This window comes from Callithrix jacchus, chromosome 1 (genome assembly GCF_049354715.1).
Source record: "Callithrix jacchus isolate 240 chromosome 1, calJac240_pri, whole genome shotgun sequence".
Classification (NCBI taxonomy): domain Eukaryota; kingdom Metazoa; phylum Chordata; class Mammalia; order Primates; family Cebidae; genus Callithrix; species Callithrix jacchus.
In genome coordinates, this window is record NC_133502.1 from 116,802,699 (window position 1) to 116,829,273 (window position 26,575).

The 26,575-nt window shown below is 33.5% G+C and overlaps 1 protein-coding gene across 36 annotated transcripts in view; it reads right to left on the bottom strand.

Annotated features, from left to right (window-relative positions):
* The window catches only part of PTPRD (protein tyrosine phosphatase receptor type D), a 2,336,513-nt gene that overhangs the window by 2,038,166 nt on the left and 271,772 nt on the right, over positions 1-26,575 (bottom strand). For all 36 annotated transcript variants that reach the window (XM_078368970.1, XM_035293431.3, XM_078368938.1 and 33 more), the window contains exon 2: positions 6,970-7,024. The gene's annotated coding sequence lies outside the window, so the exon portion shown is untranslated. The remainder of the gene's footprint in view (positions 1-6,969; positions 7,025-26,575) is intronic.

Here is a 26,575-nt window from a genome sequence, read left to right on the forward strand (position 1 = left end):
GTGCATAGTAGAAAAAATATATTTAGTATATAAAACATTATTATATCAATAACCAGTTGCTAAAGGTAAGTACTGTATATAAAGTAAGTATAAACTAAAGATAGAGGAAGACCTGAAAATAATTCTTCAACTTAGTTGACAAAGAAGATTCTGAAAAAGGCTTTAAGATAATAGGCAAATATACCAACATGTTATATCAAATGTTAAAAGGTGACTCTTCATCACGTTAATAGAATAAATGAGGAAATAACACAATAATACCAATAGATCCAGAAAAAGGATTTGACAAAATCCAGCTTCCATTCATGATAAAATCTCTCAGTAAACTAGGAATAAAAAGGAACTTCCTCAACTTGGTAAAAAAAAATCTACCCTCCCTGCAAAAAAAAAAAATACTGAAAACATCACAATGGTGAGAAACTTGAAGTTTTCTTTCTAAGACCAGGAATAAAGCAACAATATTCTATCTCATCATTCATTTCAAACAATATACTAGACATCATAGATAATACTGTAAGAAAAGGAAATCAATTTACATTGGTTGGAAAGGGAAAAAAATAAAACTGTGTTTGCTTGCTGATGACAAGATCACCTATGTAGGAAATCCAAAAGAAACAGTAACAAAAACATCTCATGGAACTAATAAACCATAGTAGCAAGGATTCAGCATAGAAGGTCAATAAAGAAAAATCAATCTTTCTTTGATTGACAGTGATATCTACCAGCAATTAACAAGTAGAATTTGAAACTAAAAATACAATATCATTTACATTAGTGCCCCCCAAAATGAAATATTTTAGCATAAACGTAACAAAATATGTAGGTGATAAACTATAAAACCCTGATGAAAGAAATTAAAAATCTAAGTAAAGGGAGAAATATTCCATGTTCAAGAACAAGAAGACTCAATGTCAAGATATCAGTTCTTCTTAAATTAATCTAAAGACTTAATGCAATCCCAATCAAAATCCCAGCCAGTTATATTTTGTTTATCAACAGACTAATTGCTACGCTAATATGTAGAGGCAAAAACCCAGAATAGCCAAGCCAATATAGAAGTAGAAGAACAAAGTCCAGGACTGACACTACCTGACTTCAAGACTTAATATTAAGCCACAGTACTCAAGACTGTGTGGTCCTGGCAAAAGAATAGATAAATGGATCAATGGAACAGAACAGAGCACCTAGAAACAGATTAGACTAGAAACAGACTAGGTTTCATAAAGGAACGATTGCAAAACAATGAATAAAAGATCACATTTGCAACAAATGGTGCCGGGTACATAGACACCATTATGTAAAAACAAACCAAAAAATGAATCTACTCATAAATCTTGCACTCTTCACAAAAGTTAACTCAAAATGTATCACAGACTCAAGTGTAAAATCCAAAATTATGAAACTCTTAGAAGATAACATAGAAGAAAATGTTGACGATCTTCGGTTTGGTGATGATGTTACACAGAATGACAAAGGCATGATCCACGAAACAAAGAACTGATAAACTGGATTTAGTTATAATTAAAAATTCCAGCTGAAAAAGACACTGTCAAGAGAATGGAAAGACAAGACACTGACTGAGAGAAAATATTTGTAAATGACATACCTGACAAAGGAATGTCATCTAAAATATACAAAGAACAATTAAAACTAAACAGTAAGAAACAACCAACTTCATTAAAAAATGGGCCAAGGACATTAACAGACACTTCACCAAAGAATATATACACATGGCAAATAAGCATGTGAAAAGATGGTCACCATGTCATCAGGGAAAAGGAAATTAAAACAACAATGAGATATCCCTACATACCTATTAGAATGGTCAAAACCCAGAACACTGAAAACACTAAGTGCTGTCAAGGATATGGAACAACAGGAACCCTCATTCATTTGCTGGTGGGAGTGCAAAGGGCACATCCAGTTTGAAAGAGATTTGACAGTTTCTTACCAAACTAAACATATTTTGCTATACAATTCAGCAATCGTTCTCCTTAGTATTTACCCCACAGAGTTGAAAACTTACGTTCACACACAAAAAAATTTCATAAGATGTTTATAGTAGCTTTATTCATATGGTAGACTTCTAACTAATAAATATGAAGACTAAAATAAGTGAAAGCCAAGACTGAACCTCAGAGTTTGGATAGAAGAGGATTGGTAAGTAGAAAAAGAACACCAGTTTTGTGTGGCTCCTGAGTTACTACCACAAGCAAACAAGCGTGAGAATTATGGGTGGGAGTTTTTGTGGGCCAGAACAGGTACACATAATTTTGCCTATTTTGCATTTGCCAGAATTCAGTCACAAGTAAAATATAACAGGAACAGAACCAGGTTCAGCAAGCATGGTGCTCCAATAACCAAGAGTGTTAGGTCTATGCAATATTTATGTCTGTCTTAGATGGTTGAAATGTTGAAGATGAAAAGAATGAGTGAAGGAAATTGAGGGGAGAGTGGAGACAAAAATGTTGGCAAATAACAATAGGTAGGCACTATTAAAAGCTATATCTGAAACAAGGTACTAAGGGAACACAGGGAATAGGGTATGAGTACCACACATAAAATCTGGGAAGTAATACTAGAAGTAGACTGTGAAGGACAACTGGAAATTGGAGTTAGGTATAAAAGTCACTGGGCGCGGTGGCTCAAGCCTGTAATCCCAGCACTTTGGGAGGCCAAGGCGGGTGGATCACGAGTTCAACAGATCGAGACCATCCCGGTCAACATGGTGAAACCCCGTCTCTACTAAAAATACAAAAAAATTAGCTGGGCATGGTGGCGCTTGCCTGTAATCCCAGCTACTCGGGAGGCTGAGGCAGGAGAATTTCCTGAACCCAGGAGGCGGAGGTTGCGGTGAGCCGAGATCACGCCATTGCACTCCAGCCTGGGTAATAAGAGCGAAACTCCGTCTCAAAAAAAAAGTCATTCTCTATAGACAGAGTCGAAGTGGTTCCAGACGTGCAATGAGAAATAGCCTAGGAAATTCCGAATGGACAGTATCCATTCAAGATCACAGTCAAGGAACCATCTGACAAACTAGACTAGGTGAGTTGGTTTGCAACTTCAGCAACTTCAGTAAATATTGGCATCTACAAAACCTTGCTTATTTAATTTATTGAAAACAAACAAACAAACAAAAACTTTCTTTTTCAATTTTATATTCCTAAAACTGAGTGGCCCAGTTTTGGTTTCTTAAATGTGGGGAAGATATTATATTAAATTACTTTAAATCACTTTTGCTAACACCATTTATAAAACAGAATTTTCCTCCTCATTATTATATAGGTACACATTTTATAATGAATTCCAATTACAATGTTAATCTGAAGGGTGAGTGTACATGTAGATGTAGATACAGATACAGATATACTATTCAATATAGCACACTTTACTCTTCCTAATGACTTATACCAAGTGGATTTAGATGTAGTTCCAAATAATCCTATCTATCTATCTATTCACTTTTAATGCATTTGAATAGGAAATTTATGTGAACAAAACAGACATAGTATAATTGAATAAGTCCTAAATAAATTTATAACATTTTAACATATGGAGGTTGTGTTCTTGCAAACTTTAATATTAAACAATATTTTGTATATTCACTCATTCATTTTTTTTCCTTTGCAATTTCGGAATTTAAAGAAGCCAGCAGTTTTGTATATAATTAAAATAATGCTTAAGTCATAAAACTTTTTAGTAATACTCAAAACTAAATCTTATTTATACATATGTGTCAGAAACTTGACATGCATTAACTTATTTAACACTTAGAGCCAATCTATAAGGTAGATGTTTTTATAGGTGCAGGAAATGAGGCTCAGTCCTTTTCTTCAAGGTTATACAAATAGCAAATGATGGAACCCACAATTTTACCCATATGTTTTTTTTTTTCAGAATCCATGCTTTTGATCTCCTTGCCAAGCTGCTTCTCATATTTTGTCTTTTATGTTAAAATATGTTTTCAACAATTGCATTTTCTTCAAATTTTTATAGTTTTAAACATTTATTAATTTATCTTGTTGGGAAAAATGCAGATATTTTCACTTATTTCTCCATATCAGGTATTAAAGAGTCATGAAGTTAGTTTATTTCTATCACATGAGCTTCATTCTATTTTCAGTTTAAAGACCAATTGAGAATGCATAAAAAGAAGACTATATATGGAATACCACTGGGTCTTGCTAGCAGTATCAAAGTTATGTAAGGAAACAGTGCTGAGAAACCATGTTCATTGCCAGTTCTCAGCACAATTGGCTACCAGGAGTCATGTGTAGTAAGTGCAATAGGTCAGTGCCTGCCAATTTCACCTTTTCGGCTAATGAGTGACATTCTAGCAAGCAGAGGACTCATTCCTGAGACAGTTGCCTGAATTTTAATGCCACATTTCTATCCATACCAATAGAACCTTCAACTGATAGTACTTCCACACACAGAAAAATAAAACTGACAAAAGACCTGTCAGTTACAAGCCAATAATGCATTTCAACAAATAATTTTTTGTGTGCCAGGCACATACTGCAGGTATTCAGTGTTCACACCAAACCCTCACAAGGTTGGCCTATTTTGACTTTTATCACATCTATGGATAAAGGTATAGTGTTATCTTTCTTTCCCACCCCAAACTGTACTCATCTTTTCATTGCAAATACCTGGCCAAAGGAAATGTCAAACCTTATGTATAGAATTTTCTTGAATAGCTCCTACATCAAAGTGCTGCTTTCTTAGAAGCTCAAAATTGTTATTATGTATTGCCTTATCAAAAAGAACTCTAATGGCACAGGTATTGCTTTTGAGAGAAAGCCCAAGTTTGGAACAGGAGAAAAAAATACACATTTTTCTTTAAGAAAGTAGAGCAGAGATTCAATATAGAATGAATAAGCTTTGCAGATATATAGCTTATTGGAATACTGAATATAAATTAAATAGAGTACATTGCTAAAGAGGACCCGGGTCATAAATATAATGTAGACCAAAAGAAAAAAAAACTCAACACGGAAGAAAGATTCATGGGTATAAATTCAACTAAGCAAGAACAAAGTAAATTGTTCAGAGTACAGCTGTCATTACTTGCAAAATTATAGTTAATAAGCAGCAGAGTATCAAGGTGGTATTGTTTAGCTTTATTAGTGGATAAATATAAGTCCTGGAAGAAAGGTTGTAAAATGAGGAGAGTGCTGAAGATTAAAAAGGAATCCTCATTAGAAGCAGAAGTTGCCCAGTGTTGGTCATCTAACATTAGGGCAGAAAACTTTCAGACCACTTTCTTCTCTGAGTGTTACAATCAAGCAGTTGACCTTTTAGGAGCTAAATAATTCTTAATTTGCATAAAAGGCTTTTTCATTGTTGTTCTTTTGTTATACAATCACCTCCTTCCTGTTTGTTTTGCTTTTGAGGAGAAAGTAAGCTTACTTTTCCTTCCCTTCATCTGAAGTACAAATTTAAGGTAAACAGGAATCTTCAAAGCACAAAAAGATTTTCACTCTGAAAGACTTCTTATCTTAGAAGAAATAAGATTCCAGGATAATAAAAAAACTATCATTATGTCTAGTCTCTCCCTTACTTGACAGGGATTTTAAAGGTGGATGGGCAAGATAGAAGGGGAATTTACTCATTCAAAAAATATTTATGAAGAACAGGGCAATTGGGAGGAAAATGGATAGTGGATCCTCCTCAAAGTTACTATAGAAACCCGGGTGATTACGGCTACAAGGGTGGGGAGAAGTCCTGTTAATCTTTAAGAGATTAACAGGAATCCTTGATCTCATTATTTTTTCACTCCCCACACTGCTCTAATGATAGCAATGTACATTAGAACCAAGGAACAACAATAAGAAGAAAACATATCTTCAGTGTCTATTTACTGTTTATAAAGTAAAAATACCTTTTGAAAATTGGGCTGCAAAAGCATCCATCAACAAATCCCACTCCCACCTTCTGAAATAACACCTTATTCTTCATAACTATATTCTATGATTTAGCATATGCCATACTGACAATATATCCCTATTTTTTCCACCTTCATGTTTCTGTTCATACTCTCCTAAGGAAAATGATTTCATCTAATTCCACTTATGTACATCTCATCTAGCAAAAAATGCTAATTACTTCTTTCAATAATTATTTCGTACTACATGAGCTAAAGTAGCCTCTATCTTCTAAATGGTCACTCCAGATTATCTGGACAAGTTCTCAATGTCTATCTGTGATAACAGTTTTGTACATTTGTTGTCAATATTTTTCTCCATGTCTGTAAATATCATTATATGTAAGGTCTCATAGTAACCAGTTTTCAAAGAATTGCTAGCTGGAGTCAATAGCAAGAGCACATCAATCTTTACAGCATTTACAGTGTCAACCCAAGTGGATCTTTCACGATTTAGTTTTCTCTTAGCACCTTGAACTATGCACTGTATCCTACAGCTGGCTATATCACACCAGTGTGAGATTATATACTATTTGTATTGGTCTCTACTTTTTGTTGGTTTAAGTACAAAATTGTTTGATACCAAAGGTGAGCATCTTCAAAAGTCAGAGATATTAAAAATTAAAAACTAGCTCAGATATTAAATAGCCCTGCATATTTGGATAAACTACCAACCACCATAGAGCGTTAGTTTCTTTCTACAATAAAAATAAAACCATTTTTTAACAATATTTTTGTGAGGATTAAATTAGATGATTCACATTAAGAATCTAGGACATGGAAAGTCGTCAAATGGATGCCAACATTTCATGAGCTATACTGTCAGAAGATTCCATAATTCACTTTGTAAGATTTCTCCAAAGTATATAGCAAGACTGAACCCAGGTGGCACACCATTAGTGCACTGACCATATGTGATCTAGACAGGGATAGGAACATAGTTTCATGTTTTAAATATCATTTTGAAACTGAGAAGCCATTATTATGCAATGGATAGAATTCCGTTTCTTATTATCTATTTCTAGTTTGCAGATATTACTTACTAGTTGTGTGACTTTGAGACAGGTCCTTTACTTCTTTGATTCTTCATTTCTTCACCTGAAAAAATGAGGACATTGGGCTAGATCCATTATTTTACATTAATTTTGTAAAAGTATTGGTTTGTTCATTCTGTGAATAAAATTTTATGGAAGTACAAAATGTGAAAGCATTAAAAGCAAAGTTGCTCTGAGTAATACAGAGAAAATCTAGGGCCTCCACCTTTTCGTATAAATCCAGTCCAGGGTTAACAGAGGACTCATGAAGAATTGTGATAGTTAATCAGTTACTAAGGCTTACTCGGAAAGTACATTTAAGAAATGTCAAACTCTAAGCCACTCTTTATAGTCACTGAATATTACCTAAGGAAAAATAGTCTTTGAAGCTACAAGAATTATGCTGAGTACATTTTATAATTTGCTGAAAATTACAAAGTGAAATTATACAACTTTATGACTGAATAAAGAAAAAAAATCTTGGCTTATAAAAGATAATATACCAAATAAATAAGAGTGATCAGACATTAATGTTTGGTGTTTTAAAGACAACTACTGTGAAGACAAAATTCTATGTCTTCACATTTTTAATATTGTTAAGTGTGTGTCAAGATGGCACAGTACTGTAGAATGTCAATGTGCAAAAATTATGCAAGAAATTCTGTAAGAAATTAAACATATGCTTTAGAGTCTGATAGATGGTTTTAAGATTTTAACATTATAGTTCTGGGCAATTTGGAAAACCACTCTAAGTTGCTGCTTATCTGTAAAATGCATTTAATAATATTGATCTTCTTTTCATTTGCTTTGTTATTACTAAAGAATATTTGATATAGAAAGCACCAGCTCATATTGAATTCCTAATTAATATTAATTTTTCCCTTGCCTTTTATGAAATTCCATATATATAGTTAATATTACTCAGCATAGAGTGTTAAGCAATGTTAGCAACCCAACTTTTTAATGGTATCTTTCACAGTGGTCTCTAACTTTCTAACCTTTTGAAGCTGTTAAAATAAAGTCAAATAATGATACTGCTGTGGCTTAAGTGTATGCTAGGATCAATAAATTGTGGTTCTTGGAATAAATTGCAATTAAAGGGATAGTGCTTGATTGCTTGACAGTAGGTAGTCTTTTTGGCCCAAATAAACTTGAGTTTCAGTCTGATTCATAAGCTAATTAGTATGGACTTCGCTTGCATTTCACTGGGAGACCATCAGATCGTATTGACTCCTGTCCACATCAGGAGTGTGCCCTTGATGTTGACCTGTGTCACTTACAGGTAACAAATCCTTTTCATTTGTTTACTTTGCTTATTCGAGATTATAGTCAGCATTTCTAATCAAGTAGAACATAGAAGAAATTTAACATGTTTGTAAATAAGCACTCTAACAGCTTTAAAAACCTCAATACTGTTGCCTGCCTTTTTACATTTCTATACACTTAGGATAAAATATACCTTAACTGAGAAATGACAAAAGCATCAACATTGTAAAGAATGATGATTGCTAATGAATCTTTGTAGCACTAGAAAAATTCATATAACAACTAATTTATACACAAGAAAACACAACAGGATAGATATTTCATGGCAAATTATTTGAATTAATCTGAAAAAGAGAGCCAAACCATTATGCTCAAACATAGAAATACACTTACTTAGAGTACAATATTAGTTTATCATTCCTAATTTCAGTACCTTCTATTCCATGTGGTGTTTTGTATGTAATAAATTCCAGCATACTTTGTATAACTATTGAATGAATATAAGACATTCAGAGACTAAAGCAAAATAAGTTAAGCAATCCCTTGGACTGTAAATTCCATTAAGACAAATAATGTGCTTCCATGTTTTCTTCCTCTATATATCTACTTACCAGCATATGTCCTTCCAGAGATTAAATAAATGTTTTGAATGAACAGATTTAAAAGGCTGAATTTCTGAAAAGGGACAATAATTGTTTAAAAGTAAAATATCCTTGCTATTTAAATAATCCTACTTCCATACCTCTTGTTTATTACGTACTTTTTAAAAAAGTAAACCAAAATCAGAATCACATAAACATTTTTCTCATGCCATACTTTCTATGTTGTCTCATATTTATGTCATTTATTTTAGATGCTATTATAAATCTAAAATCACATAAATCTCCCATTATACTATAATAATCTAATTCTATGTTTCTGAGCCTTACATTCTTTCTCTCCTCTCATAGAAAGGAAATGTGGTCAAGGCTAATGCTAAAAAAGACTTATCTTTTTGGTATGCGGATGAATTCCAATCACCCACCATTGTGTTTGATTCATAGCAAGTGGTCAATAAATACTTGTAGGGCAAATTCAAAATTATCAAAATTTAAAATAATCAAAATGATTATAAATTTTAATTGATAATATTTCAGACAACCTCAATTTACACATGGAAATATATTTTCATGATTTTTTTTGTTGTACTTTAGATTCTGGAGTACATGTGCAGATCATGCAAGATTGCTGCCTAGGTACATTCATGACAAGGTGGTTTGATGCCACCATCCCCCCATCACCTATACCTGACATTTCTCCCCATGTTATCCCTTCCCCACCCTCCCTCTCACTATCCCTCACATAGCCCCCGCAACAGACCCCAGTGTGTGATGCTCCCCGCTTTGTGTCCAAGTGTTCTCATTGTTCATCATCTGCCTATGAGTGAGAACATGCAGTGTTTGATTTTCTGTTCTTGTGTCAGTTTGCTAAGAATGATGATTTCCAGGTTCATCCATGTCCCTACAAAGGACATAAACCCATTTTTTATGGCTGCATAGTATTCCATGGTGTATATGTGCCACATTTTCTTTGTCTAATATATCACTGATGAGCATTTGGGTTGGTTCCAGGTCTTTGCTGTTGTAAACAGTGCCTCTATGAACATAAATTTATAGCAATCTTTTAACCTCTTTTGTATATGACAACACACAAAAAAATGGAATTTAAGCAATTATACTGGAACACAATTTAAAACAGTATGATCAGTGATAGCTGGATTAAAATAAATAGGATTATAAGCTCAAAATGGTGAAATTAATGTTTCCATGTAAAAACTGGTAGATGTCTATAAAAATAATTAGAAGCCAAGCATATTCCCTAGTTCTTAATGTTATCCAAAACAACACACTGTATTCCTTGAAAGCAAAATGTATGTCTTATTGACCTTGTTATGATCAGGAATGAACATGACACCTGGTTCATTTTGAGATTTCAATTCATGTTTTAAATGCCTTCATGAAAGAATCAATCAACTATGAGGTTCGGACTGTTTAGGAATTGAAAATTGATGCATAAAATATGAGGAGAACAAAATAAAGACTGAAAAATACATAAACTGTATGATACAGCAATTTAATATAAAAAACTATGTATGTACTGTAGTTTCAAAATATTATTATGTTTTTTTGTTTTCTAAACAGCAAGTGATATGAGAATTTCAGAAAATATAAAGTATGTTTGCATTGGTAGATTTTTAAGTATTCATGAGGAGGCATTATCTTTTTCCATTCTAAGGTCAGTGACCTAAGATTCAAGTTGTAGTTAGTATTTGATAGCATTTTTTCCCCATGCCTATAAACTGATTTGGTAATGAGAAGGGATATCTTGCTTTCCTGTCCTTGTGTTAAATTCAGAGAAGTGAATAGGTGGAAAAGAATGCACAGGTGTCGGTCTGAAAACAAGAGGTAATGTAATTCCACAGAACATGTGATCTGATGGAGGTCTTACAGCAAGTGTCATAGCTCTAAGTAATCTTAGATCTATCCATCTGTCTAATTATCAATATGTTAGAAATCTTGCAATAAAGAACTATAGTTTTATGAGTTGCATAATTATGATGTTATTACAATAAAGTAAATGTTTAAATACTTTTAACTTTCAGGTGGCCACATGCTAGACCATGACAAAAAAACAAAACAAAAACCAATTCTCTTTTCTGTTCTTAGTATAAAGCACACCTCCTCTCCTCGTTCCCTGAAATTTTGCTCTCTTCAGCCCAGATCTCCGCACACACACCCAATTTTCTTTCTCTACTCTTCCTTTCTCACCCCTGTCTTTCACTTCAATGTCTGCCACCATTTTTCAGTGGGGCTAGTCCAGAACTAGCCCTGCCTCTGTGAGCATTTTTTTTTTTTTTTAAGATGGAGCCTTGCTCTGTCACCAGGCTGGAGCACAGTGGTGCAGTCTCGGCTCACTGCGACCTCCGCCTCCTGGGTTCAAGCCATTCTTCCACCTTAGCCTCCCGAGTAGCTGGGACTACAGGTGAGTGCCAAATGCCCGGCTAATTTTTGTATTTTTAGTAGAGATGGGGTTTCACCACATTGGCCAGGCTGGTCTCGACCTCATGACTGTGAGCATATTTTTTCTCCATGTATTTTTTTCTCTCAAATTATTTCTTTGTAAATAAAATTTTGTTGATGCATAATACATGTGATAATATATGTGATAATTTAATTCACTAGTATAATTTGTAAAGATGGGATATTCATTGTCTTAGCTGTTTGTCTTTATGCTAGAAATATTCTAGTTATTATTTTCTAGCTATTTTGAAGGGTACAACAGGCCGGGCTTGGTGGCTCATGCCTATAATCCCAGGAGGCCGAGGAGGGCGGATCATCTGAGGTCAGGAGTTCAAGACCAAATTGGCCAACATAGTAAAACCTTATCTCTACTAAAAATACAAAAATTAGCCGAATGTGGTGACATGTGCCTGTAGTCCCAGCTACTCAGGAGGCTGAGACAGGGAGAATTGCTTGAAACTGGGAGACAGTGAGTGCAGTGTCCTGAGATCATGCCATTGCACTCCAGACTGGGCAGCAGAGCAAGATTCCCTCTAAAAAAAAAAAAGAAAAGAAAAGAAAAAAATGTACAATAGATTCTTGTGAACTATAGTCACACTACTGATCTATCAAACACTAAATCTTATCTTATGTCAAACCTTATATTGGTACCCATTAATCGACTTCTCTTCCTCTCTCTCCTTTCCTGCTGCCCTTCCTGGCCTTGGTAGGATTACCTTTTTATAAGGTAACGTTAAGACTGATATGAACTTCTAACTACAAACGCTAAAATATCCATTCATCTATGCCAATGATCTACTTTCTTTTTTTTTTTTTTTGAGATGGACTTTCGCTGTTGTTACCCTGACTGGAGTGCAATGGCACGATCTTGGCTCACCGCAACCTCCGCCTTCTGGGTTCAAGCAATTATCCTGCCTCAGCCTCCCAAGTAGCTGAGACTACAGGCACGCACCACCATGCCCAGCTAATTTTTTTTTTTTTTGTATTTTTAGTAGAAACAGGGTTTCATCTTGTTGACCAGGATGGTCTCAATCTCTTGACCTCATGATCCACCCGCCTCGGCCTCCCAAAGTGCTGGGATCATAGGCGTGAGCCACTGTGCCCCGCCAACCAATGATCTACTTTCTTAATATGAAATGTTGTTAACTAAGTTTCTAAGAGTGCCGTTTAAATTTTAGGTAAAATGAATGGCAGAAAACAGCATTTAGAGGGACAAAAATAATCACAATTATTTAAAACAGGGATGACAAGCATATACTGCAAGTGGTAAAACATTTCAGTCAAAATTCCTTCCCTCTGAGCAAGGATGCAGCCTCTGAATCCTTCTAAGTAATAGTCCCTTGGCCAGATAAAGCATAAAACTTATTTTTCCTATATTAAAAATTTACCTTTTAGTATATGGTATTGAAAAATGAAAAAAAGTTTACCTCCCCTGCTGCAAATAGCATTTGGTACATTATTTCATTTTCAAAATCTTGTAAAGTTTTTCTAATAATATGAGTAAAATGCAATCACAGAACTTAGATACATGTATGAAAGAGAAATAAATACTGGGACCCTAAACTCACAAAGCTCAAGGGAAAAGTTGAGCTGGAAAGTGGGTCATGCAAATCTGCCTGCTACTTTGGTCCCTGACTAAGGTGGCTACAAAGATGAAAAGCTACATACCTTTCTCACATTTTGCCCCTAAGTAAATTCCTTGTGGGCCCCAAGACTTTTACCCTCAAGCATATCAGTCAAAGTTCACCATGGTAATGTAATCGATAAAAATATCAATTATCATTGCAGGTACAGGGGACATAGGACAGAACTCAAAGTCATCCCTCTGCCACCTGAGACAAATGTCTATCTGATTGTTTCCTCTGCCCTATTGTCTATGTTATCTTATGTAAATATGCAGATTCACTGAGCAGGACAAAGACATGAATATTTTCCCACATCCCAATCTCACATGATAAGTGTGTATTTCTCAATATCTTACCCTTTCCCCTTTAAATTTGACGTCCTCAAAATCGTCTTGGGGAAAGTCATAGAACTGTCTCAGGGGAATGGAGGGACATCCTTAACTTTGACAAGTAAGCCTCCTAAAATGCGACTTGCCTGGGTCATTTTCCTTGATTGACATACACATACAAACATGCATACAAACACATATTTATACATATTTTCTAGCTCTAATTACAGCCCATGCAGATAAATTATTTCAGTTAACATTGTGGCCTATGTTCCCATCTGTCATACCTAAATAAATATGTTACTAAATAAGAAACATGCACAGACAGATACACACAAATGCATATACAATAAATCTCTCTATTTGATATATTGTAGATTTGTTTTCATGTTCCTCAGTAGTTTTTTAGAGAGTCATTTGAATAGAGTATTAAGTTAAAATTAATTTTAACTGTGTGAATACATAAAAAAGTGTAAAGGGTCATTTTCATTTCATAATATCTGTTGAATTTTGGCTTAATTTTAAAATAATCATTAAAACTTAAAATAAATAAAAAATCACCTTTGGTAGGCTAAATAATGACACCACAAAGAGATTCACATGCTAATTCTAAGTACCTGTGAATATCTTATGTTACATGACAAAAAGAAATTAAGGCAGTAGATGAAATTAAAATCAGTTAACCTGATCAACGGAACAAACATGCATAATCTGCACACCCTGTGAAATGGATCTATAGTAATTCATGAAATATTGTCCAATCAATAGTGTCCCATAGACTTTTCTATTCTGTGAACTTAAATTTTCCTCCAAGCTAGTTTGACTAATCCAGCAGCCTTAACAAACATTGCTGTTTTTCTTTTCATTATTTAAAAGAAAAATAGTTCAAATGGTGAGTTGTTTTGTAACAAAATGATCCTAAAAATTCTCCAATCTTACCAATGTAAATTTCTGGTGGCATCAAATCACATCCTCTGTCTTTTTTGTACAAGTTAGTCCTGATCATATTAAAGATCTACAATTTTATTCCGTATAAATGAGATAAGCCCATTACATAGTATCTAACCCCTCTAGGTGCAAATAGTTGTTCTTTATTAACTACTTTTAAAAGATATTAAATATGGACAAAGGATATGAATGGACATATCTTCAGTGAAGATATAGAAGTGGCCAATAAGCATATAAAAATGCTTGTGTCATTAGTCACTAGAGAAATACAAATCAAAGCTTCAATGATATAGTTGGATTGTTTGTAGCACATATGATAAATGCTTAAGGGGATGGATATTCTATTCTCCATGATGTGACTATTATGTATTGCATGCCTGATTCCAAACATTTAAGGAACCTCACAAATATATACCTGCTATCTACAGAAAAAAATTAAAAATAAAATAAAAAAGAAACAATTTGCAATGAACCACTTTAAACTCACTAAGGTGGTTATGATAAGAAAGCAAGGCAATAGCAAGTATGTGAGTTGTAGAGCAACTGGAATCTCATATATTGTTGAGGGGAATGTAAATTTTGCATTCACTTTGGCAAACAGATTGGCAGCTTCTATAAATGTTAATTAAACATAGTTATTATATTCCATCTACTACAATTTCACTCCCAGGTACATAAAAAAAATATGCGTAGGCCAGGCACAGTGGCTCATGCCTGTATTCCCAACACTTTTGGAGGCTGAGCGAGGTAGATCATGAGGTCAGGAATTCAAGACCAGCCTGACCAACATGGAGAAACCCCATCTGTACTAAAAATGCAAAAATTAGCCAGGCAAGGTGGCACATACCTGTATCCCAGCTACTTGGGAGGCTGAGTCAGCAGAATCACTTGAACCTGAGAGGCAGTGGTTGCAGTGAGCCAAGATTGTGCCACTGCTCTCCAGCCCGGGCGACAGAGCTAGACTACATTTCAAGAAAAAAAAAAAGGATAATAATTAAAAAAAAAAAACTTCTGCCTAATGTTCATAAAGGACCTGCATTTCTTTCTGAGTGCTACAGCAGAAAATCCATTTCTTTGTCTTTTCCAGTTTCTAAAGTTTGTTCACTTTCCATAGCTCACATCTTCTTTTCATCTTCAAAGACAGCAACGGCAGTGGCCGGGGGCAGGGGGTGGGGGGTGGGAGGGACGTTTTCTCATCATGTCACTCTGACTCCTTCTCTCCTAACCCTCTCTTCCTCACCAATAAGGACCCTAGTGAATATATCAGGCTCACTTGAGTAATCCAACATATCAACTTCATCTCCAGCTAATCCAGAGTTAGCTGAAACATTTAAAAACTGATAAGGTCTCTATGCTGCATATTTTGTAAGATATAATCCAGGGTGCTGAGGGGGACAAACACATATACTCTGTACACCCAATGAAATAGATCTATATTAATTCATGAAGTATCACCTAATCAATAGTGCCCCATAGCTTTTTCTAGCCTGTGAACTTATATTGTTCCACTTATATATCTTCCCTGAAGATATATCTATTCACAGTCTTTGTCCATATTTAATCTTTTAAAAATAGTTAATAAAGAACAGCTATTTGCTCCTAGAGGGGATAGATAGTATTTAAGGGGCTTATCTCATGTACAGAAAATGAACTTGTAGATCTTTAATATAATGAGGACTTGGACAGAAAAGACAAGCAGAGGATGTGATTTGATGCCATCAGAAATTTGCCTTGGTAAGATTGGAGAAGTTTTAGGATCAGTTTGTTGAGAAACAACTCAGCATTTGGACCTCCCTCCCTCCCTTCCTTTCTCATTCGAGCAATTCTCCTGTCTCAGCTCCTGAGTAGCTGAGATTACAGGTACACGCCACCACACCTGGCTAATTTTTGTATTTTTAATAGAGACAGGGTTTCATTATATTGGCCAGACTAGCTCCAACTCCTGATCAGGTGATCCATCCACCTCAACCCCTGCAAAGTGCTAGGATTACAGCCTGGAGCCACTGCACCCAGCCAGGATCCTTTTTCTTTTAAATAGTTATAAGAGAGGCCAAGTGCAGTGGCTCATGCCTGTAATCCCAGTACTTTGGAAGGCGGATAGAAGCAGATCACCTGAGTTTGAGATTTTGAGACCAGCCTGACCAACACAGAGAAACTTCAACTCTACTAAAAATCAAAATTAGCTAGGCATGGTGGCTCATGCCTGTAATTCCAACTGCTTGGGAGGCTGAGGCAGGAGAATCTCTTGAACCAGGGAGAGGGAGGTTGCAGTGAGCTGAGATCACGACGTTGCATTCCAACCTGGGCAATAGAGCGAAACTCCATCTCAAATAATAATAATAAAAGAGAAACGGCAATGCTTGTCAAGGCAGCTAGATTGGTCAAACTAGCTTGGAGGAAAATACAAGTACACAGACTAGAAAAGTCTATGGGACACTATTGATTAAATACTTCATGAATTAACATACACCCATTTTGTTCAGTGTGCAGTGTATACATGTTTTTTACTCCTCAGCACCCTGGATTATATCTTAAGAAAGATGCAGCATAGAGGCCTTATCAGTTTTTAAATGTTTCAGGCATTAATTAGCAAAGACTTTCTTTTTGTTGACAAAATATAGTCAAGGGAGTCTTGCAAAAAAGCATTCTAAACAATTCTGTTATCTAAAATATTACCTTTATTTTACATGATATTTATTTGATATAATAGACTTTAGGGTAGCTCACTTAATCTTTTCCAGATTTCAATTTACTTTTAATTAATAGAGTACCATTATTTTACAAAATCAAAAAAAAAATGAGCATTTACTTTGAATCTCTCTGCTAAGCTTTTTACATATATCATATCATCTAATCCTCATTACAATATGCAAAACATATTGTCATTATTTCTAATTTACAGATAATGGAACAGAGGTACCAAAAGATAAGTAATTTTCTAAGATCAGGATGTTGGTTAGTGGTTAAATGTACCATCTGCCAAAATAGTCTATACTGTATTATACTGCATATAAAAGGATAATAAAGGCTACTGTGCAATCTCTCAAAACAACAATTAGGATTAAATTCATCCATGCATTCATTCCTACATTTATTCATAAAACTAACAGTCATTGTGCACTTCAGATGTGCCCACCAAATACGGAGCCTGGTGGGATAAAGCTATGAACCAAGCAGACAGGTGTTTGGCCTCATGGAGTTTACAGGATAGATGAAAAGACATCATAATTCCTTAGATCCATAAAATGGTGACAACTGGTACCAAAAGAAAGTACAGTGAGCTATGATATTAGAGAAGACAGAGATATAATCCTGAAGAAAGGAACCAAAGGTCAGTTTTAGGGAGATGGCATTTGAGCTAAGATACATAAAAGGAGGTTCACTAGGCAGATACCAAAAAGAGAAGTCACAATATATAAAATCACTTTATAATTATAAAGTACTAAAGAATTGTAATATATGAGGCATTAAGCATTAAAAGACAGTTGTGACAAATGTATTACAGAAAAATATGCTTTGTAAACTCAGTTGTAAGTTGTTATGACTCATCTACTCTAGTGGATTATCTAAATTACTGTCACCCTCTCTTTGGTGACAGATACCAAGTTGACTAAGTATTGAACATTGTTAAAATCAATGAATCATGTCTTTTCTTGGATCCACGCATTGTCTATCATACAGTCGACAATAACCAATCTGTTTCTTTTAGTGTCCAGTTACACTTTGGTGGAGATTAAGAGTCACATACAAACCTTCTTTGTAGAAAGGGAATGGATTTGTTCAAATGGGACCTGTTATTCACCAGTAAGAAAATATATTGTACTGGGGTCATGAACTGATTACTGGCTGCTGAATAGCCACAATGGATTCAATCATAGCTGGAACCCTTAGCCTTTAACTGTGGGAAAGCAAGGATCAAAAGCTATAATTTATCCAAGATATAATACTGGGCAATAAGAGATTAGTACCTCTTATATTTTGAATTCTAACTTATTTTTTATGACAGAGAGGATTGCCAAAATTTTGTATTACATTTGCACTAGAAAAAAATGTAAACTTTTTCTCTTTGTTTCTTAATTTCCTAAGGTATTAGAAAAATTAAAATTTGAAAACCCAGGAAAATGTAGCAGCCTAGAACATAATGGTACTTTGATAGTGAAATGGGATTGGTCAAAAATGGAGATGGGCATAGATGGGTCAGCAAACCTCCTTTAGAAAATGTGCCTTACAGGACAGACTAAGTTTCAAGTCAGTATTAGATATGTATGCTAATTAGCTTTGAAGGCATTGATAGGTAAATCCTATTTCATGAAGATTCACTTTGAGAACCACATGTAATGGAAAATACTGAATAAAGTGGCTTCTTAGTTCACCAATCTCTGGACTCTGCTTGTAGGTAAAACAAATCATATTTACCGCATTAACCTTTGGCAGGCAGTTCATTTTCACCACACTTTAAATCTAATTGAGTTTACTTCAGTGGATTTTTAAGAAGTCACTGTACTAAAGTAAAAATATATAAAATTACTTTATCCCGTTTTGCTATCAATAGATTATTTCAATTATCCAAACACTCCTGCTGATCTGCGTCCTTGTTTCATTGCTGGAAGTATTTGACTTAATATTAGTACATCCCTCGTATCGGGCAGATTTTTATACGATCTTTTGTTTTGACCATTCTCATCCCTATTCTTCTTCCATCCTGTCTACTACATTTTGTTTGACTAGGGCTGAATTAACATGATGTATTGCTATTCAAGTCGAAATTTTACATCACCTTTGTAGACAGAGCAGCTGAGCTCCTGCATATAAAACACACAATTGTCTTACAGGTAAGGTCAAAGTAATGAAATATAGATCACAAGTAGTAATAGCTATATATGCATGAGCATGTTTATTTATAATTCCAAGAGCACAAGTAATTGAATGTATTGCTTGTTCAAGCATTTTGAGGTGTTGGATATAAGCCTTTCTTACAATCTATTATTATTTTATTACTCAATGATGAAATGGTTATATTTCTACTACTCTATGTACTCACTATAATATTTAAATCTAATATGTTATCTAAGTGACTAAAGGCAAGTACAATTTGCAAAATAGGCTAAAATCTCTTTTATGCAGGATTTTATCTAGTGAAATCCTCATTAGCTCTCACTTCTCTGCCACTCTTTAAGCATAATACTGATTCTTAAATGCTGCAATATCTTTAGGTGGCTTTTTTATCATAAAACAAAGATTAACATATTTAACAGTTCTTGGTCAAGTTAAATCCTCATAAAATTGAGAAGCCACACACGGTGTGTATATGAGGCAAGGTATATACGGTAAATTCCCTTTAACATGACCTTTAAAATTACCAGAAAATCAAATTTTCAAACAACTTACCATCTAGTTTACTTGAATTTAAAATAGAATAATCTTCTTTAAAATAATTATCTCCATACGCTCAGCTAAATCACAACTTTATAACTGAATTTATTCCTCTCTTAAAATTATGATTTCAGTGGTGAAGTTGTGGTCATATTAATGCTGTTGAGATAGTCCTAATGTTTGTACCAAATCCTCTGTGAAAAGCTTACAATAATGGTCCTATGATAATAATGAAACCACAAAGGACAAAATCTAATACTTTTCTTTCTTTTTCCTGGCATTTAACTATTCCAGAGCTTGTTTATTCCACCCCCTAAGAGCACTTTTTAGTCATCAATATTAATTGAATACTTGGTTTGCATCACTACAATAAGAATTATTTTATTTCTTCTAAATTATGTTCTCAACAATACAATATTTCTTACCACTCCTGCAAACCTCTGCATGGGAAAAGAGAGGATTTGGAGGGATAGGGAAGATGAGTAAAAAATTTCAGAGGAAGACTTATAACTTATTAATATAGATTCTCTTAAAGACTGCAAATAAGATTAGAGAGTCAAAATAATCTTACACTGTTTAAAAATCAAGACTACCTCTCACAAAATGAAAGAAAGCAGTTTGAAATGAATTTAAACTTTGTAACGACCTTATGCCAAAATATAATTTAAACTCTATTCATTACCTTTAAACTTATGTACAAAAAAAGCATATTGGAATGATTTATTGGAAAATATGGTTTGGTGTTTTCTTTCCACATTACATTGGAAAATTACCACAAAAATACAACCGATAACTATTAAAATTAAACAAATCATTAGGAATCTCCAGCGGGATTCACCCATAAGAAATCAACAATTGAGTAATTTATTTACTTATTAAATAACTGCAGCATAAGAAATACATAATAATATAGTGAACTTCCATGTTCTCAAAACCAATTTTAAATATAGAAACTTATCAATAAAGTGTAAACCCATTGTATTGTACTTCCAAACTACATTATCCTCCTGCCCTCTCAAGTAACTAGCCATTTAATTGGTAATTACAATTTTCATTCTCTTCCTACACATATAAATATCCCTAAACAATAGATAACATTGTTCAGCATGTTTTAGTACAGTATCAGTATCATCTGTTATGAATGCTTTTACAATTTGCTTAGTATTATCTTTGTGGAATCAATCTAATGATAAACATTTGTTGCTATATTTCTTCTATTTATCTCTCTATCTTTATGTATATAAAACATTCATAGGCATTTAAGCAAAAAATATTCAGGATTTTCTAATTTTTGACTATTAAAAGGCTAAGAGAGTCAATCAACTTTAGGGTCAAATTCCCAAATTCCAATGTTGTTGTCTTTCATAACCTTTATAAATGAAGCCGCTTGGTTTCTGGTGTTAACAAATGCGCACAACACAGTCACATTTGATTCCTACATCATCTTAGGATTTGCCCCTAGAGATTTTCCCTCAGTTCTTTGACTCTCAACTATGCTTTTACAAGAATGTTAATGTTTTTTACTTAGCACTTTTATTTTGTATTCAGTTTGTATTAACGAGGTGTTTTAAAATACCTTATCTGTCATATTGCTGGAAGGATTATATGAGGACCCTGATAAAACATGAGGCTACTGCTAGGGTGACATTATATCCTCATTTCTTTTGTCACCTCCATCTTCATACCATTTTTTTTTTACTGTGGCATGGGAAATGCATCAGATAGTTCTAATGGAGAGAAGGAAAGACGTGAGAGAGATATGTGCTGTATGTGCTTTGTGTGTCTAGTACCTATCATAATTTTGCATGTGGTCATGTTACTTTCCTCTGACCTTAGCATGTGTCCAACTGCTCTTGATGAAAATATGCTAAAATCAATTTTTAAATTTTATTTGCTAAACAGATGTATACTTCCTCATACAAGGCTTATAAATGTATTATTTCTCTTAAATCAATGATTCAGAAAACAAATTTCTTAGAATTATAAGTCATCATATATTTCTATTTTGGCAAAATAGCTGTTATTTTGAGCTAAATGTAAAATTCTACAAAATTTTGACATTTATTTCAACTTTTTGTATTTAAATTATTAAAAACATATGAGGGAAAATATGTATCTTGATATTTAGTAGAGCATGGTGTGAAATTTATTTTCTTGGGATATTAGGAAACAAGCAAAACTCGAAATGCTTTCTTTGGTCAACTAAATTTGGGAAATATTCAAAGTACTCAAACTTCTCAGGTTCAATACTTTGCTAATGTGAACTGCTATATATTTTAAGCATATTGCACCCTTGAATGTGTTATTAACCATTGAGAGCTTATAGAATGCTGTTCTATAGACCACACTTTAGGAAATGCTATGTTTCAATCCTTTAAGTATATACTTAAAACACAGAATATGGAAGAAACACTCTATAGTATACTCATCTTAACTAGTATGCAAATTTGAGATGTTAAAATGTAAGTAAATATTGTCAGGAGAAATTGAATGACTGTGTTTACTACGTTAAAATCTAAAGTTGTTAGAGAGTACATTGAGTTGTACACTGGGAATGATATGGATACTTAAAAATATTAATATCTATTTGCTGAATATATTAACATTTGAAATTTTTAATTCATTTGATTTCCATTTTTGACTGTCATGGTTTGGAGACAGCTTTAAATAACAGAGAAAATTACCTCTTTTTTTTTTTTATCAGCTATTTGTTTTGTTTGTATGAACCAAGTTCAGACCTGCCTTGCCAGAGGCTACTGTAGCTTCCTAAAAGCCTATTCATGCACTTCAGAAATATCAGAAACAGGAAGTAAAGTGGTAAAGACATTACCTCAAGGAGATTATCTGTCTCTCAGGAATTGTCTGTTCCATACAACCCAAGTCAAAGGTCAATCTGATGACTTTACCATGATGGGGACAGAAGACTCAGTGAATAAATGTTTATCTCAACTGGGTTAGTTCTATATACTCCAAATTCTATTTGAAAATGTTGTCTAGTGATATTTGAATAATTAGTTATTCTTCAGAGACATATGATTTTAAAATTCACACAAATTTCACTCATTCTGTCATTGTTAAATAAAACTATATAGGCACTTAATATTACCATTATACAGAAAAGAAGACTCAGAAAAAGGATTATCTAACTACACTTACATTTTATAGCAGAGAGAAACATAATGCTTTTTTAACTTAAATCTTATTTTTTTCTATATTGTGAGCAGTTTTCTGAAACAATAATTTCCAAACTTATGGTTTGTATATTGATAAAAATGTTAAACAGTATATAGGCACCACCAATATTTGTGCATTATTCACTTATAAACGATGTAAATATGCTACTAAATTATGTTAGTGTGTATGTTTTTACAACAAAGCAGAAAACACTCCAAAAAAACAAGAAAAGAAGAACCAACAAATATAATAGAAACAGAAATCCTCATCTATTTCTCCCAGACCCCGTAGATCATTTTATATACTCCAGCAGTGTACACTAGTTATTTCTGGGAACACTGCTTAAGGGTGTGTGTATTTTAGATTTTTCTGTGTTTGATTAGATTTAACCATCACAAAACCACATTTTTGAGAACTCTCTACTAGAAGAAAGTATTTTCACTTGGATTCACTCTTTAATAATAATTGGCACTATCATTCAGAATGAATTCTAGTGTTCAATGCCCTGATTTCAGGACTTGGTTTTTACTTGCTGTATATCAAAAAGCAAATTATTTAACCTCTGCTCAGTGCCTGTAAAATGGGGATAAGATTGACATTCACATGATAGAGTTGTGAATAATAAATCAGGTTATATGTAAAGTGCTTAAAACAGAACTTGGCGCATAGTAAATGTTGAAAACATACTGGTTTAATATCATCCTTGTTACCTCCTTTGCGATGGTAGGAAAGATGAGATTTTTTTTTCTTTAAAGTGAAAGCAAGTTTATTAGAGAGGTAAAGAAACAAAAGAGTGATTACTCCATAGGCAGCCTGGCTGGAGATGATTTTCAAATATTAAAAAAAAAAATAACTACTATGCAGCAAGTGCCAGGATGGGCACCGAGTATATGCAATGATGTGAAGAATTTTTCTTGACATTAAAATGCGTTGTAATCTAGAAGAAACCCATAAGGTCACTAGGGACTTTTTGGTTAATCAGAACTTGGTATTTAGTGCTTTAGTATATTAAAGAAAAAGCGAGAATTATGTGAAGAGATATCAGATGAATATTTCCAAGCTAACGCCACTGAAACAGCAATACTAATTGAATTGATAAAATAGCAATAATGATACATCTCCAGATACTCCGTAGTTAAAAGCACTAACTACAATGCTCAATACTTGGATGAGAAAAACCTCGTAAGAAAACCAGTCTTAAAAATGCAAGAAAGCTATATAACAAGTAGAGGACAAAACCCTGATCTAAGGTATCATATTGTCATATCTACCCCCAAATATGTACATATATAATGTATCTATGAAAAAATAGCACGGTGAGATGAGATTCCACATAATTAATTAACAGAGGTTTGTCTTAATTGAAAGATATTTTTGTCCAGAAACTCTTCAGATACAAAACTAACCATCTTTAATCATGCTAATTAGAATAAATTTAATGCATGGTGAACATATTTGGGAATAAAGATAGCAAAAAAATAATGTGTAAGTTTTATTAATTATTCTGTATTCTACATCTTGTAGGGTACTATAATTGTATTGATCAATGAAGCAATCTGTATTGTAACATCTAATTAAAAATATTTGTACATTTAGTTGGCTCCCTAGTATTTATAAAACTTCTTTATTAAATAGCTGCAATGTCTCTGAATTAAATTGGGAAGATTTGTGTCGATTAGCATCACATTCAAAATAGCAAACTGTCTGAAGTTTTTAGAGTTAGAAAAAGATATTCTGTGTTTAATTATATTCTACTATTAGCTCAGTATACACTATCTTAACAAAAGTACACAAATATATATAAGCAATTTTTAATCTGAAACGTTACATTGTAACATAATTGCATTCTGTGCCTGACAGAATTGCTTGTTCATTTAATAGAATACTAGTATCATTAAAAATAAGCCCACTAAAATTATATATTTGAGCTTCACTGAGTAATGTATATTTGATGATGTTGTTACATTATTTTCTGTATAATTATTTAGTAAATATGTATATCTCCCATGTTTGATAGTTGGTATTCTGCAGGCAGACACAAAGGTCATTTGTAAACTCATACTTTGCCATAGAAGTTACGTCTTGCCTTAATATTATTATTAAAATGTGTTCAGCTATGTTGTGTTTTCTTTGCCTATGTGTGCATGTATATTACAAATCTAATACCTAATGTCACAATGTGGAACAACAGTACCAGTGCAAACAGATTTTTTTCCAAAAATCTGAAAATCCTTAATTTTATTTATATCACAAGATCTATCCTTAACATTTTAAAATCAATTGTTTAGCCATTCTTTCTACACAAATCAAAATAACAGGAAGATGTGGGGACAAATAATGTGGGTGAATGTGGTGTATGTACATGTACATTTAATTTTTTAAGCAAATTAATACATATATGATTACAAGTCATGTAGAAAAGAAGAGCTTATAATTAAAACAGTTGCATCTCTCCTCTTCCTTATTCCTCCAGTTTTGCTCCCCAGTTGTAAAAATTATTAAATCTTTAAGTTGTTTCTTCTGTTAATTTCCTTCCCATCTCTTGGTAATAAGTACATATTTTAAATAAGGCCCAAGAACATTTGTCACTTTTAAATCTCAAAGAATGCTAACATTAACATGTACATAAGGGTTTCGGTAACAAGAAGATTTTGACACAAATCATTAATCTCTTTTCTTTATTTCTGAAAGCAAAGAAGAAAAGCAGTATTAACTGGTAGTGTAATGGGTTGAACATAAATCTCAAAAATATCTGTTTTTATAATTAAAAATAATTGTGTGTGCTGCAGCGAACTAAGTCCTGCAGTGTAATTAAACCTATTTAACATATATTAACTCTATAAGTAATTTGCATAAATTATTCTGGTTAACAATTTTAGTGTACACTAGGGGATACTGTGATTTTTATCAATGCACTCTATTAACTGAATGGATAATGATATGGTTTTAAAAGTTGAGACATAATTATAACCCCGATAGAAGCTCCAAATCAGGAGTGTTAGGCTATTGGAATAATTTGCCAAATTACAGGGAGAATTGTATATGTTGTTTTGAATGCTGCAGTTGAATCTTTTATACCTAATTTTTGCTGAATATCAGCTACAGATTCACATTTTTCTCCGTGTTACTTTTCAGATCTATTAGTTCACATGCTAGGCTTTTATTAAGAAAAATCTCATTATTCATTGAGTTCTATATAACTACCATCATAATTTGTCCTACTGAAGAATAGAGATATTCAATTTTGTGTGAATAATGATAGTATAATAAAACTAGAGGCTGGAAGTTTGAGTTCTGATTCTTGATTTGGACACTAACAGGGAAGTCACTCAGAGCAAGTTGGATTATCAATCCTGGCTTAAATTTCTTTGAAACACAATGTAACACTTTTTATAAAAGCGTAGAAAGGGTTTTTCTTTAAAGTACATCACAAAACTCATCACGATTAGTTTTATATGCTACTCCATGTATTTTACTAAATCAGATAATAATGTCATACCATTGCTTGACATTCTGCAGCCATGTCATTGTCTAGAAAAAAGACCTTAATCCACATGCATCCCTTGTAACTTACCCCCGTGCCACATCAGTGGTTCACAAAGTATGGTCTGAGAACAAAACTCTTTCAGGGAAATCTGTGAAATCAAACTATTTTGATAACATTAGGGAGTTATTTGCATTTTTAACTCTTCTTTCTTATGAGTGTACAGTGAAGATTTCAAGAGGTTCCATGACATGGGATACCACAAAAGATTTTGTTTCCTCTATCATTCCTCTTCCCTTTCATTTTGCCTTTGCAAAGTGAAAAGAGAAAAGGCAAGCACCGCCTTTTGTATCTAAT